Raw genomic sequence first — 12,654 nt, forward strand, 5'->3', positions numbered from 1 at the left:
GGTTTCACTATGTTGGCCAGGCTGGTCTTGAACTCCTGACCTCATGATCCACCCCCCAGCCTCCCAAAGTGTTGGGATTACAGGCATGAGCCACTGCGCCCAGCCTCTTCTTAAGCCCCCTGAAGGTTAATGGGCAGCCTGCTGATTGTGAGGGTGGAAGAAGATTCAAACATTCAAAGTGATGTCTTTTTTTTTTTTTTTTTTTTCTGTATTTTCTCCAAGCCACTTCATGCAGGGATCATGTAGTGTGAGTGGGGAAACTGCTTCAGCCCCCGGACTCTTTTCCAGCTCCTATCTGCCCTGCTTCTCATGGATGGTCCCAGTCATCAACTTCCCAGCACATACAATCCTGTGTCAGTTCTCATATGAGTCCTGACCAGCCCTATTTTCATACTTCAGGTCAGGGATCTGGTTCTTAAGGCAGACCCCTTGCTCCCAACGAGTCACCCAGGCAAATATATTGTTTAAAAATATTTATTCAGCATTGACTATGTTTCAGGCTCCACGCTAAGTACTGACAATTCTGAAGCGAACGAGACAGACCTAGGACATAGCCCAACCTAGAAGGCAGGCAATAGGCAAGTAACCGCTTTGAAGTATCAGGATGGTTGTAAAAGGGGCCAGACATCAGGGTGCTATGGGGAATTCAGGAATCAGCCCAGCTAGTGCTCTGTTCTAAGTGTTGGGAAGATGGTGGGGGTTTTAGGTAAAAAGAATGATGTTTAAGCTGAGATCTGAAGAACACATAGTAGTTAGCTAAATAAGGCAGTAAGGATGGCATGTGCATAGGGCCAGAATGAGAGAAAGTGGCATGTTTAAAGAACCAAATAAAGTTGACTATGCCTGGAACTTAGACATAGGGGTAGGCATGCAGAGTGCTGCCACAGGAGAGGCATGCAGGAGCCAGGCTGGAAGTGCTTCAAACAATGGTAGTAAAAAGTTGGTCCTTTTTCTTTGGAGAAATAGAAGTAAGATTAATTTTAAGCAGTGCTGTGTTTTTTTATAAGTTCTTTTTTTTTTAATTAAAGACTAGAGTTTATTCACTGCTATAATAGAGAGCAGAAGATACCTTGTTGTGATGTTACAGAAATTCCTGAGCACCAAGCTCTTCACAGTCACATTCTTATGAGCCAAATAACAACTTCATGCCACACAAATACACCATAAAATTCGTGATCAGGAAATGAAATTAAGAGAATAAAAATCTAAGTATTGTTTTTAATGATATCCCTCATGTTCTTTTTCCTAGTTCTGCAAGTGTTGCAAGACTCTGGCTCTATAATATTTGTATGGACGGTTTTTGCTTACTTTTGGCTTCTTCTTCTAATTGTCTGCAGAATGTCTAATTTGTCCTAGAATAGTCAATAGACTTACCCACCCAATTACACACTCCAAGGAAGTTACAAAAATAGGACCTGGAGTCTAGTGAACCCTTAACCCGGATTTCTCCAACAGTGGTACCTTAAATACCAGCATTACAATATCAAAACCTGGAAATAGGTATTGGTGCAATACTATTAACTAAATCACAAATTTTAATTTGGTTTTCACATGAACTCCCCCCCCCCTCTGTGTGTGTGTGTGTGGTTCTATGCAATTTAATCCCATGTATACATTCACGTAACCACCACAATCAAGATATTGAACTGGTCCATCACCATAAAGGAACTCCCTCATGTTATTCCTTTCTATTTCCTTTCCCTGGGCAACTACTGATTAGCAGCATTGTTTGTAAGGTGTCTTCTTGCTGCTGGGTACTCTTTTAATCTGTTGTCTCTAGCTGCTAATAAAATTCCATGCAAGTGGCCGGGCACGGTGGTTCATGCCTGTAATCCCAGCACTTTGGGAGGCCAAGGCGGGTGGATCACGAGGTCAGGAGATAGAGACCATCCTGGCTAACACAGTGAAACCCTGTCTCTACTAAAAAAAAAAAAAAAAAAAAAAAAAAAAAAAAAAAAAAAAAAAAAATTAGCCGGGCATGGTGGCAGGTGTCTGTAGTCCCAGCTACTCGGGAGGTTGAGGCAGGAGAATGGCATGAACCCGGGAGGCAGAGCTTGCAGTGAGCCGAGATTGCACCACTGCAGTCCAGCCTGGGCAACAGAGCGAGACTCCATCTCAAAAAAAAAAAAAAAAAAAAAAAAAATCAGTGAATCATCAAATATTGCTCTATTAAGCACCTACTCTGAGTAAGGTGTAGGAGGGTACAGCTGATGGATGTGACTTAACAACAGTCTCTGATTTAAGAATCTCAGTGTCTCACAAAAACAAAAAACATTCCATGCAAGTACCAAATTTTACTTTATCCATTCTCCTGGTCATGACCTAGAGTACCTACAATTCTTTATAAGAACAGACATTATGCGCCCATGTGGGTACTTCTCTAAGATGTATTAATATGCAGCCAGGAGTGAATTTTTTGGTGACAAATGCTATACGATTTGTTGATTTGATTCAGCACTGCCAGATGCTCAAAATGTATCCCTTTGACCAGAGTCTAAATATTTAATACATAGCAAGAGTGGATGGGGCCGGGCACAATAACTCAAGTCTGTAATCCCAGTACTTTTGGGAAGCTAAGGCAGAGGATCCCTTGAGCCCAGGAGGTTGAGACCAATCCGGGTGGCATAGGGAGACCTCATATCTACAAATAATAATAATTAAAATATTAGCCAGATGCAGTGACATGCACTTGTGGTCCCAGCTACTTGGGAGACTGAGGTGGGAGGATCACCTGGAGCTGAGGAGGTCGAGGCTGCAGTGACTGTGCCACTGTGCTCCAGCCTGGGTGACAGAGCAAGACTCAGTTTCGAAAAAAAAAGGAGTGGATGGAAAACCTAGTCTTAACTTCACAACCATGTGTCCAGGTAAACTTTTATCATTAGCAGGGGGCCAATTAGCAATGATGGCAAGAGCTTCTATTCCTAGCCTGTTAATGCTTTTGAGTAAATATTTGGTTTTACCCCTTCCATCCATGCATACATTAATATAATCATGATTTTTCTCCTTTAGACTATTAATGTTGTAATTTTATTGGTAGATTATTTTTATGTTGCCATTTCCTTACATTGCCAGGATAAACTGTACTTCATCATGATATGTTTTTAAAAATATAGTGTTGAATTTATTTGTTAATATTTCATCTAGAATTTTTGCATCTACATTTATATGTAAAATGGGCTTGTACTTTTAAAAATGTGTTAATTTATAGTTAATTGTTCACAATATTAATTAATTTTAAAACCTCTACTGTGTCTGTGGTTATTTCCCCATTTGTGTTCAGTTTTTAAATTTGTACTTTCTACCTCTTTTTTTTTTCACTTTAGTAGCCTTGCCGCGTGTCTATCTTTATTAATCTTTCTGAAACATCAGTTTAAGGTTTTATTAATCTTCTCTGTTTTGTTGTTGTTTTTCTCTAGGTCATTGATATCTGTTCTATCTTTGTTATTATTTCTTTCTTTCTGTTTCTTTGCTTGTCCTTTCTCTGTATTCTTGAGTATTACCCTTTGTTTTCAATCTGCCTTATATCTCGATAAATGTAATTAAAGCTATACATCTGTCTTTAAAACCTACTGCAGATATGGTCTTCAAATTTTGATAGGTAGTGTTTTCATTACCCATTTTATATATTTATTAGCTTCATTTGTTATTATTATTATCAAAACTTTCATTTTACTGTTAGGCCAACTATTAATAATTGTTTTCTGGAAATAACACATTTCTAGAAAAAAATTGTATTTCTAGAAATAACATAGTTTTAGAAAAATATTCTCTAGTAATCTAACAGTTTTGTCACTACCCTATTGAAAAATATTTTATACTTTTAATTATTATGATTGAAAAATATATTCTTGATAACATTCATTCATTAGACTTTCTTGTAACTTTCTTTGTGGATTAATGTGTGATTAATTTTTAAAATTGTTTCATATATGCCCAAAAAGAGCATGTGTTCTCTGTTGAATATAAATAAAGCTTATTAATTAAAATACTCAGATTTCTTTTTGTTGTTGTTGTTGTTGTTGTTGTTGAGACGGAGTCTCGCTCTGTTGCCCAGGCTGGAGTGCAGTGGCCGGATCTCAGCTCACTGCAAGCTCCGCCTCCTGGGTTTACGCCATTCTCCTGCCTCAGCCTCCCGAGTAGCTGGGACTACAGGCGCCCGCCACATCGCCCGGCTAGTTTTTTTGTATTTTTTAGTAGAGACGGGGTTTCACCGTGTTAGCCAGGATGGTCTCGATCTCCTGACCTTGTGATCCGCCCGTCTCGGCCTCCCAAAGTGCTGGGATTACAGGCTTGAGCCACCGCGCCCGGCCTAAAATACTTAGAATTCTATATCACTGTTTTCTCTCTGTTTAACCTATTCATTTCTGAAGACTCCATTTCCTCCTCAGTAAGTTTTTTGTGTTAAAACTTCCAATTAAAATTATTAATTAATATATATATATTATTTGCTATGAAGTTCTATTGATTGCCTTATTTTTTTGTTGCAATATTGTCAGGTGCATATGTGTTTGCTCTACTATTCTTTCAACAAGTATGGTTCCCTTTTTTGTCCTTTGAATTTTTCTATTAGATATTAAGATTGTTGCTTCAGCTTTCTTTTGGATCATATTTGCCTTATTTTCAACCTTTTTGTATTCTTTGTTGTAAAGTTGTCTTCTGTAAACAATATATTGTTGGATCTTTCAAAATGTTCAATTTGAGATGCTCTCTTTTGATTGGTTGTTTAACCTGTTTACATTTCTTATAATCACTTTATATTATTACTTATTTCTTCCATTTTATTTCATGTTTTTCATTACTGATACCTTTTTTTCTTTTCTAATTTTACTCTTCACTGAGTAGATACGATTTTCTTTTGCTGGTTTAAAAGAACATATTCCATTTTTGTTTTTATGGTGGTTGCTCTTAAGACACACATTTGTTTATTTATTCATCCTGACTTACTAAACTTATAAATACCCATTTCTTTCTTCCAATAAGGCAAGTAGTTTAGCATGTTCTCTTATGTCTTTGGACTCTTCTTTCTCTCTCCCCCACCAATACATATAACAGCAACAACAACAGCACACACACAACTGATATAGTCTAGATAGAATTTTAGTTCTGGGTTTGTATGAATATGGTTTTCAATTTGTGTTTTCATCAATCTTTGATGTTTTAAGATAACAATTAATTTGCTAAATTATTGAATCACCCTAACTTCACATTTCTATACAACATCTGTTGTATTTATTTTCCTCTAATTTGAATATTTCTTCCAAGGGTTTTTCAAAGTGAGTCTTTGTATGACATAGTTTCTGAGATTTTGTATACTAGAAACTATGGTTGTTATGCCCAGAATTTTAAAATTATATCTTCATGTTTCATTATCAGTTTGTCTGTATGTAAAATTCAATGTACAGTAGACCCTTGGAAAACTTGAGTGTGAACTGCAGGGGTCCACTTACATGCAGGTTTTTTTCAACCAAGTAAGATAAAAAATAGAGTATTTGCGGGATGTGAAACCCACATCTACAGAGAGCCGACTTTTCACATACATGGGTGGGTTCTGCAGGGCCAACTGCAGGACTCGAGCATGTCCAGACGTGGATATATATGGGGGTTCTGGAATCAATCTCCCACATAAACCTAGGGATGACTGCACAACACTTTAAAAATACTACTTCTTTGTCTTGTTGTGTCCAGCGTTGTTACTCAGAGGTCTCATGTCAATCTAGTGCTTGTTCTTTTGTATGTTTTTCTCTCTGAAAACATTCTGAAAATTTCTTGCAGTCTTTGATGATTCTAATTCACAGTAAAATGTTGGGGTTTGCTCTCTCTCTCTTTGGCTCTGTATTATAGGCTCAATTTTCAACTTTATGTTTTTCTCCCTGTGGAATCTCTGTTATCTGAATGCTGCTATTTTTATCCTTCATATCCCTATTGTTTCTTTTTTTCTTTTTTTTTTTAAAAAAACTCTTTTACTTTCCCCTGCATTCTTGCATAGGTCTTTGCAATGATCTTGCAGGTTCCTAATTCAGTCCTTAGCTGTATCTATCCTGCTTCATACTTCAGCTATTGTGCCTTTTGTTTCAACAGTTATATTTTTCATATCTGATATTTCCTCTTGGTTGTTCTTGCATCATGTTGCTAACATCCTCCCGATCAAGTTTTTGACAAGCCAATGAACCAGCTTGTACTGCTGGTACCTTCCTCCAAAACTGTAAATACGGAACTATAGTAGAGAAAAGCTACAAAAGAGAAATAATCATGTACATGATAAACTAACACATAATTGAGAACCCTCTGAGAAGACTGAAGGCTCTTTTGAAGCACAATGGGAGCAAGCACATGTTGGGGGATGGGTGTCTCCAAACCGGGGCGGAGATGAGCAGGCCAGGGGAGAGCTAGTAAACTCTTTGTTAACCCCCTTCTTGCCTCATCACCACAGCAATCATCAGCAACAGTGTAGTTGGCCCAGTGGTGGAAAAGGGGATATGAGAAGAGGTAATCTGATGGCAGAGCAAAAAGAAAGAAAAGGAAAAGTCGATACAGCCGATTCTCACTATTCATGGTAGTTATGCTCTGTAAAGTTATTGCAAACACTGACTTAGCAAACTGAAACATTGCTCCCGGGGGAAATACAGGGTTAGATTCTTGTGAGCCTGACCACTGAGTGAGTAAACAGTGAGTCAACTGATCAATACAAAACCTAATTTTATGTGTGTTTCTGTTTAAAGACATCTTATTTGAGATATATTTTTGATTCACTAACATTGACCTCATGGCCAACAGCACTATGACTCATGCCTCAGAAAAGCTTGTAGAACACATGTTTTCTCTATAAGCCACATGCATAGTTGATAGTTTGCCTAGAATACTAAGCTGAAAATTCCCCAGAATTTGAAAGCATCGCTTTGGTGTCTTCTAGCTTCCAGTATAGCTGTTGAGAAATCCAGTGCTATTCTAATTCTTTCTAATTCTTGATACTAGGTATAGTGTCTCTCTCTGTCTCTCTCTCCCCTGCCTTTTCTCTTCTTCTTTCCCCTTACCCCTTTTCCTCTCTCCCCTTCTAATCTTTGTCCCGGTGTTCTAAAGTTTTACAATCATATATCTTGGTGTTAATACATTTTCTTTCATGGTGCTAGGTCCTTGGTAAGCACTTTAAAAAAATAGACTTCAGTTTTCGGGACAGTTTTAGATTGACAGCATAATTCAGAGGAAGTTATAGAAATTTCCCATATCCCCCCTGCGTTCCCCCACACATATAGCCTTCCCCGTTATCAACATCCCCAACCAAGACTGGTACATTTTTTAACAATCAATGAGTCTACATTGACAAATCATTATCATCTAAAGCCCAGAGTTTACAATAGTAAAGAGTTACAATACAAGAGTTCACTCTTGACATACATTCTGAGTTTGAACAAATGTGTAAGGCCAAGTATCCACCATTATAGTATCAATCAAAGTATTCTCGAATCTCTGAAAAGTATCTGTCTCATGCTATGTATCCCTTCCTGCCATCTGACACCTGGCAACCACTGATCTTTTTACCATTGCCACAGTTTTGCCTTTTCCAGAGTGTCATATAGTTGGAATCATATGGTATGTGTAGACTTTTTAGATTGGCTCCTTTCACTTAGTAATATGCATCTAAGTTTCTTCCGTGTCTTTTCATGGCTTGATAGATAACTTTTTTTTTTTTTTTTTTGAGATGGAGTCTCACCCTGTCATCCAGGCTAGAGTGCAGTGGTGCAATCTCAGCTCACTGCAACCTCCACCTCCTGGGCTCAAATGATTCTCCTGCCTCAGCCTCCCAAGTAGCTGGGACTACAGGTGTGTGCCACCATGCCTGGCTAATTTTTGTATTTTTAGGAGACAGAGGGTTTCACCATGTTGGCCAGGCTGGTCTTGAATTCCTGACCTCAAGTGATCCACCACGCCCGGCCGATAGCTAACTTCTTTAGCACTGACTAATATTTTGTTGTCTGGATATACCACAGTTTATTTATCCATTCACTTACTGAAGGACTCCTTGGTTGCTTCCAAGTGGTGTCATTATAAATAGAGCTTCTCTGGGCATGTGTGTGCAGGCTTTTGTATGAACAAGTTTTCAACTTCTTTCAGTAAATACCAAGGAATATGACTGCTGGATTGCAAGGGGGAAGTATGTATGGTTATATAAGACACTGCCAAACTGTCTTTAAAAGTGGCTGTACCATTTGCATTCCCACCAGCAATGTTTGAGAGTTCCTGTTGCTCCACATCCTCACTGGCATTTAGTGTAGTCAGCATTCTGGACTTCGGCCATTCTAATAGGTGTGTAGTAGTATTCTCATTGTTGTTTTAATTTGCATTTTTCCTGATGACATATGACATAGAGCATCTCTTCATGTGCTTAGGTGTTTGCCATCTGTATATCTCCTTTGGTGAGGTGTCTGTTAAGATCTTTGGTCATTTTTAATCTGGTTGCTTGTTTTCTTATTGTTGAGTATTAAGAGTTCTTTGTATCTTTTGAATAATAATCCTTTAACTGGCATGTCTTTTGCAAATAATTTCTCATAGTCTGTGGCTTGTCTTTTCATTCTCTTGACTGTCTTTCACAGAGCAAAAAATGTTAATTTAATTTAATTTAATTTATTTTTCAGACACGGTCTTGCTCTCTGTCGCCCAGGTTGGAGTGCAGTGGCATGATCCAGCTCATGACAACCTCTGCCTCCCTGAGGTGGTCCTCCTACCACATCCTCCTTAATAGCTGGGACTACAGGTGTGTGCCACACTGCTGGGCTAGTTTTTTAAGAAAATTTTTATAGAAACATGGTCTCAGTATATTGCCCAGGCTGGTGTCAAACTCCTGGGCTCAAGCAGTCTTCCCACTTGACCTCCCAAAGTGCTGGGATTACAGGTGTGATCCAATGAACCTACCCAAGAAAATTTTAACCTTAATGAACTCTAGCTTATTACTTTTTTCTTTCATGGATCTTGCCTTTGATGTTGCATCTAAAGAGTCATTGCCAAGACCAAGGTCCTCCAGATGTTCTCCAGTTATCTTCTAGGCGTTTTATAGTCTTGCATCTAATATTTAGGTCCGGAGATGTTCTTCGCCGAGAGTCACCACGATTTCCTGCTTCACCAGTGCTTGGAGGGAACTGGCGCTTTTCCCATGCCCCGGCAGCTGGCAGCTCAGAGCCAGAGCTTCCACCTCCTTACCGTGCGCTGGGACCGCCCTGAGGCCCCCTGTCAACCTGGAGCTCCAACCTCCTCCATCTACCTGTCCACATCTTACTGCTTTCACCTCCACAACGTAGCTTTGAGGAAGTTTGCCAGACACTTATTTCTTCACTAATCTCATGAGGAGAGGGAGCCCGCTGAGAAACTGAAGAAGCTGCAGAAACAACGAGGGGGTGGGGTCTTCCTCAGGAGTCAATACACCAGGCGGAGAGCCGGCTGAATGCGATGGAGTGTGCCTTACACTTGGAAAACACGTAAATTGGTCACTACTGAAACTGCATAAAAACGACCCCCGCTTCCATCACCTCATTGAGACACATCACCTGAATGAACCGGAGAAATCCATCAAAGAATTGGGTGACCACGTGACCAACCTGTGCAGGAAAAGAGCTGGGAATCTAGCCTGGCAGAAATCTCTGGGAGAGAGGGATAAGGACAGCTAAGCCTTAGGCTCATTTCCTGTAGCCACGGGGTGACCTCTCTGGACCAAAGCAGTGCCTGCACATTGGGGTTTCCTTTACCTTTTCTGTAAGTTATACCAAAACATCAACTTAAGTTCTTTGATTTGTACCATTTCTTAAAATAAATAAATTTGGTACCCTGCCACCAAATTTAGGCCTGTAATTAATTTGAATTGATTTTTATGGAGGCTGTTAAATCTGTATCTAGATTCGTTTTTCTCTTTGTGTATGTGGATGTCCAGTTGTTCCAGCATTATTTGTTGAAGAGACCATTCTTTCTCCATTGTATGGCCTTTGCTCCTTTGTCAAATCAGGGGTATCCAATCCTTTGGCTTCCCTGGGCCACACTGGAAGAAGAAGAATGGGGTCACACATAAAATACACTAACACTAACAATAGTTGATGAGTCAAAAAAAAAATCTCATAATGTTTTAAGAAAGTTGACAAATTTGTGTTGGACCACATTCAAAGCCATCCTGGGCTGCATGCTGCCCGTGGGCTGAGGGTTGGACAAGCTTGGGTTAGATGATGACATTTATATGGGTCTCTTCTGGCACTCTATTCTGTTCCATTTGATCTATTTGTCTCTTCTTTCACCAATACCATGCTATCTTGATTACTGTAACTTTATAGTACATCTTGAAGTGGGATAGTTCAGTTCTCCAATATTGTTCTCCTTCAATATTATGTTGGCTATTCTGGGACTTTTGCCTCTCTATATAAACTTGAGAATCACTTTAATATCCACAAAATAGTTTACAGGGATTTTTTTTTTTTTGAGACGGAGTCTCACTCTGTCTCCTAGGCTGGAGTGCAGTGGCATGATCTTGCCTCACTGCAACATCTGCTTCTCAGGTTCCAGTGATTCTCCTGCCTCAGCCTCCCAAGTAGCTGGAATTACAGGTGGGTGCCACCATGCCCAGCTAATTTTTTGTATTTTTTGTAGCAACAGGGTTTCACCATGTTGACCAGGCTGGTCTCAAAGTGATCTGCCCATCTTGGCCTCCCCAAATGCTGGGATTACAGGCATGAGGTACCACGCCTGGCTCAATTTGCTGGGATTTTGACCAGGATTACACGGAATCTATAAATTGAGTTAGGAAGAACTAACGTCTTGGTGACATTGAGTCTTCCTGTCCATTAACATAATAGTTCTCCATTTATTTGGTTCTTCTTTAATTTTGTTCATTAGAGTTTTGTAGTTTTCTTCATATAAATCTATACTTAAGTATTTCATTTTTTGAGTGCTAATGTAAAAGGTATTATGTCTTCAATTTCAAATTGCACTTGTTCATTGTTGGTATATGGGAAACTGATGGACTTTTTAATATTAACCTTGTAAGAATTATTTAATACAACATTGCTATTAATATAATTGCTTAATAGTTCCAGTATTATTTTGTTGTTGATTCTTTCAGATTTTCTACACAGATGATCACGTCATCTACAAAGACAGTTTTATTTATTTCTTCCCAACCTGCATACCTTTTATTTCCTTTTCTTGTCTTATTGCATTAGCTAAGACTTCTAATATGATGCTGAGAAACAGTGGTGAGAGGAAACATCCTGATTCCTGATCTTACTGGAAAGTTTAGTTTCTCATTGTTAAGTAAAATGTTAGATGCATGTCTTTTTTGTAGAATTTTTTTTTATCAAGTTGAGAAAGTTTCCCTCTATTCCCAGTTACCAGAAGTTTTTTTAATAAATAGGCATTGATAAACAGGTGTCAAATTCTTTTTTTGTGTCTACTTATAGTATCATGTGATTTTTCTCCATTAGCTTGTGGATATGATAGATTATACTAATTGATTTACAAATGTTGAACCAGCATTGCATACCTGAGATTAATACCACTTGGTTGTAATGTATAGTTCTTATTATACATTGTCAAATTTGATTTGCTAATATTTTTTGAAAAATTTTGCATCTGTATCTGTGAGAGTTGTTGGCCTGTAGTTTCTTTTTTGTAATGTCATTGTCTGGTAGGCAATTAAAAAGACCAGAATTTTCCCTTGTTTCCTCATCCTTTTGCTCTGTGTTACTATAAATAAACCAGCAAGATGCCATGTGAAGTAATGTCCTGGTATTGTTTTCATGAAAACCTTGCTTATGAGGCCAGGGAGGTGACAGAAGACTTGTGACTCAATCCAGGATTTGTGAGGTGGCCTCACAGGTCTGTTCTTTATCTTTAAATGCCTCTGTTGTAGGATTTTATCATCCATTTGTTCCATGTGAGCCAACATTAGGAAACCGACTCAGATGAATCAAACTCATAACAGACTAAGTCACCTTACGAGTGCTTATTTATCAATTTATAATGAGCTGTGTCTCTTTCCAATAACTAGCCCATTTATATGTGCCATCCAGGATATTCCTTCTTGAGTATCATGCCAGAAATAAAGCTCACAGCTTTCAGATGCATTCTGTACACAAGGATATATTAGTTACATTACATACATTATTTCCATTTAGTCCTCACTCTAACCTTGTGAGATGTCATCCTCATTTAATAGATGAGAAATTCAGTGTTCATAGAAGCTGAATAAATTACTCAAGCTTACAAAGCCAGTGTGAGACAGAGAGAGTCAGAACTTCCTGTCTTCGATACTTGTGAGTCTTCTACAACACTGAACTTCATGGGCACAGAACAGAGATGGTCTCACACAAGATTCACGTTACAGTGGAGTTCAAGCGTTAGGAAAGGTCTCCCCCAGGAAATGCCTTTCTGTCTGAGCTCTGAAAGAAGAATGTGGACAGGTGAAGAGCCAGGTGAAAAGTGTTGGGTAGTGGGAACAGCATGTGTAATAGCAACAGCGTGTACAGTGGTCTTGAGGTGGTGAACTTATTGGTAAACTTGAGTTGTTGAGTAACTGCAACCCACTGAGCATGGGTAAGGAGCCTAACATTAGAAAATGAGCAAAGGAAAAGGAGCAGGAGGACTGAGATGAAATTTCCAGTTTACAGTTGAGATCATTTTGGA

Source organism: Trachypithecus francoisi, unplaced genomic scaffold (genome assembly GCF_009764315.1).
Source record: "Trachypithecus francoisi isolate TF-2019V2 unplaced genomic scaffold, Tfra_2.0 Lachesis_group5, whole genome shotgun sequence".
NCBI classification, from domain to species: domain Eukaryota; kingdom Metazoa; phylum Chordata; class Mammalia; order Primates; family Cercopithecidae; genus Trachypithecus; species Trachypithecus francoisi.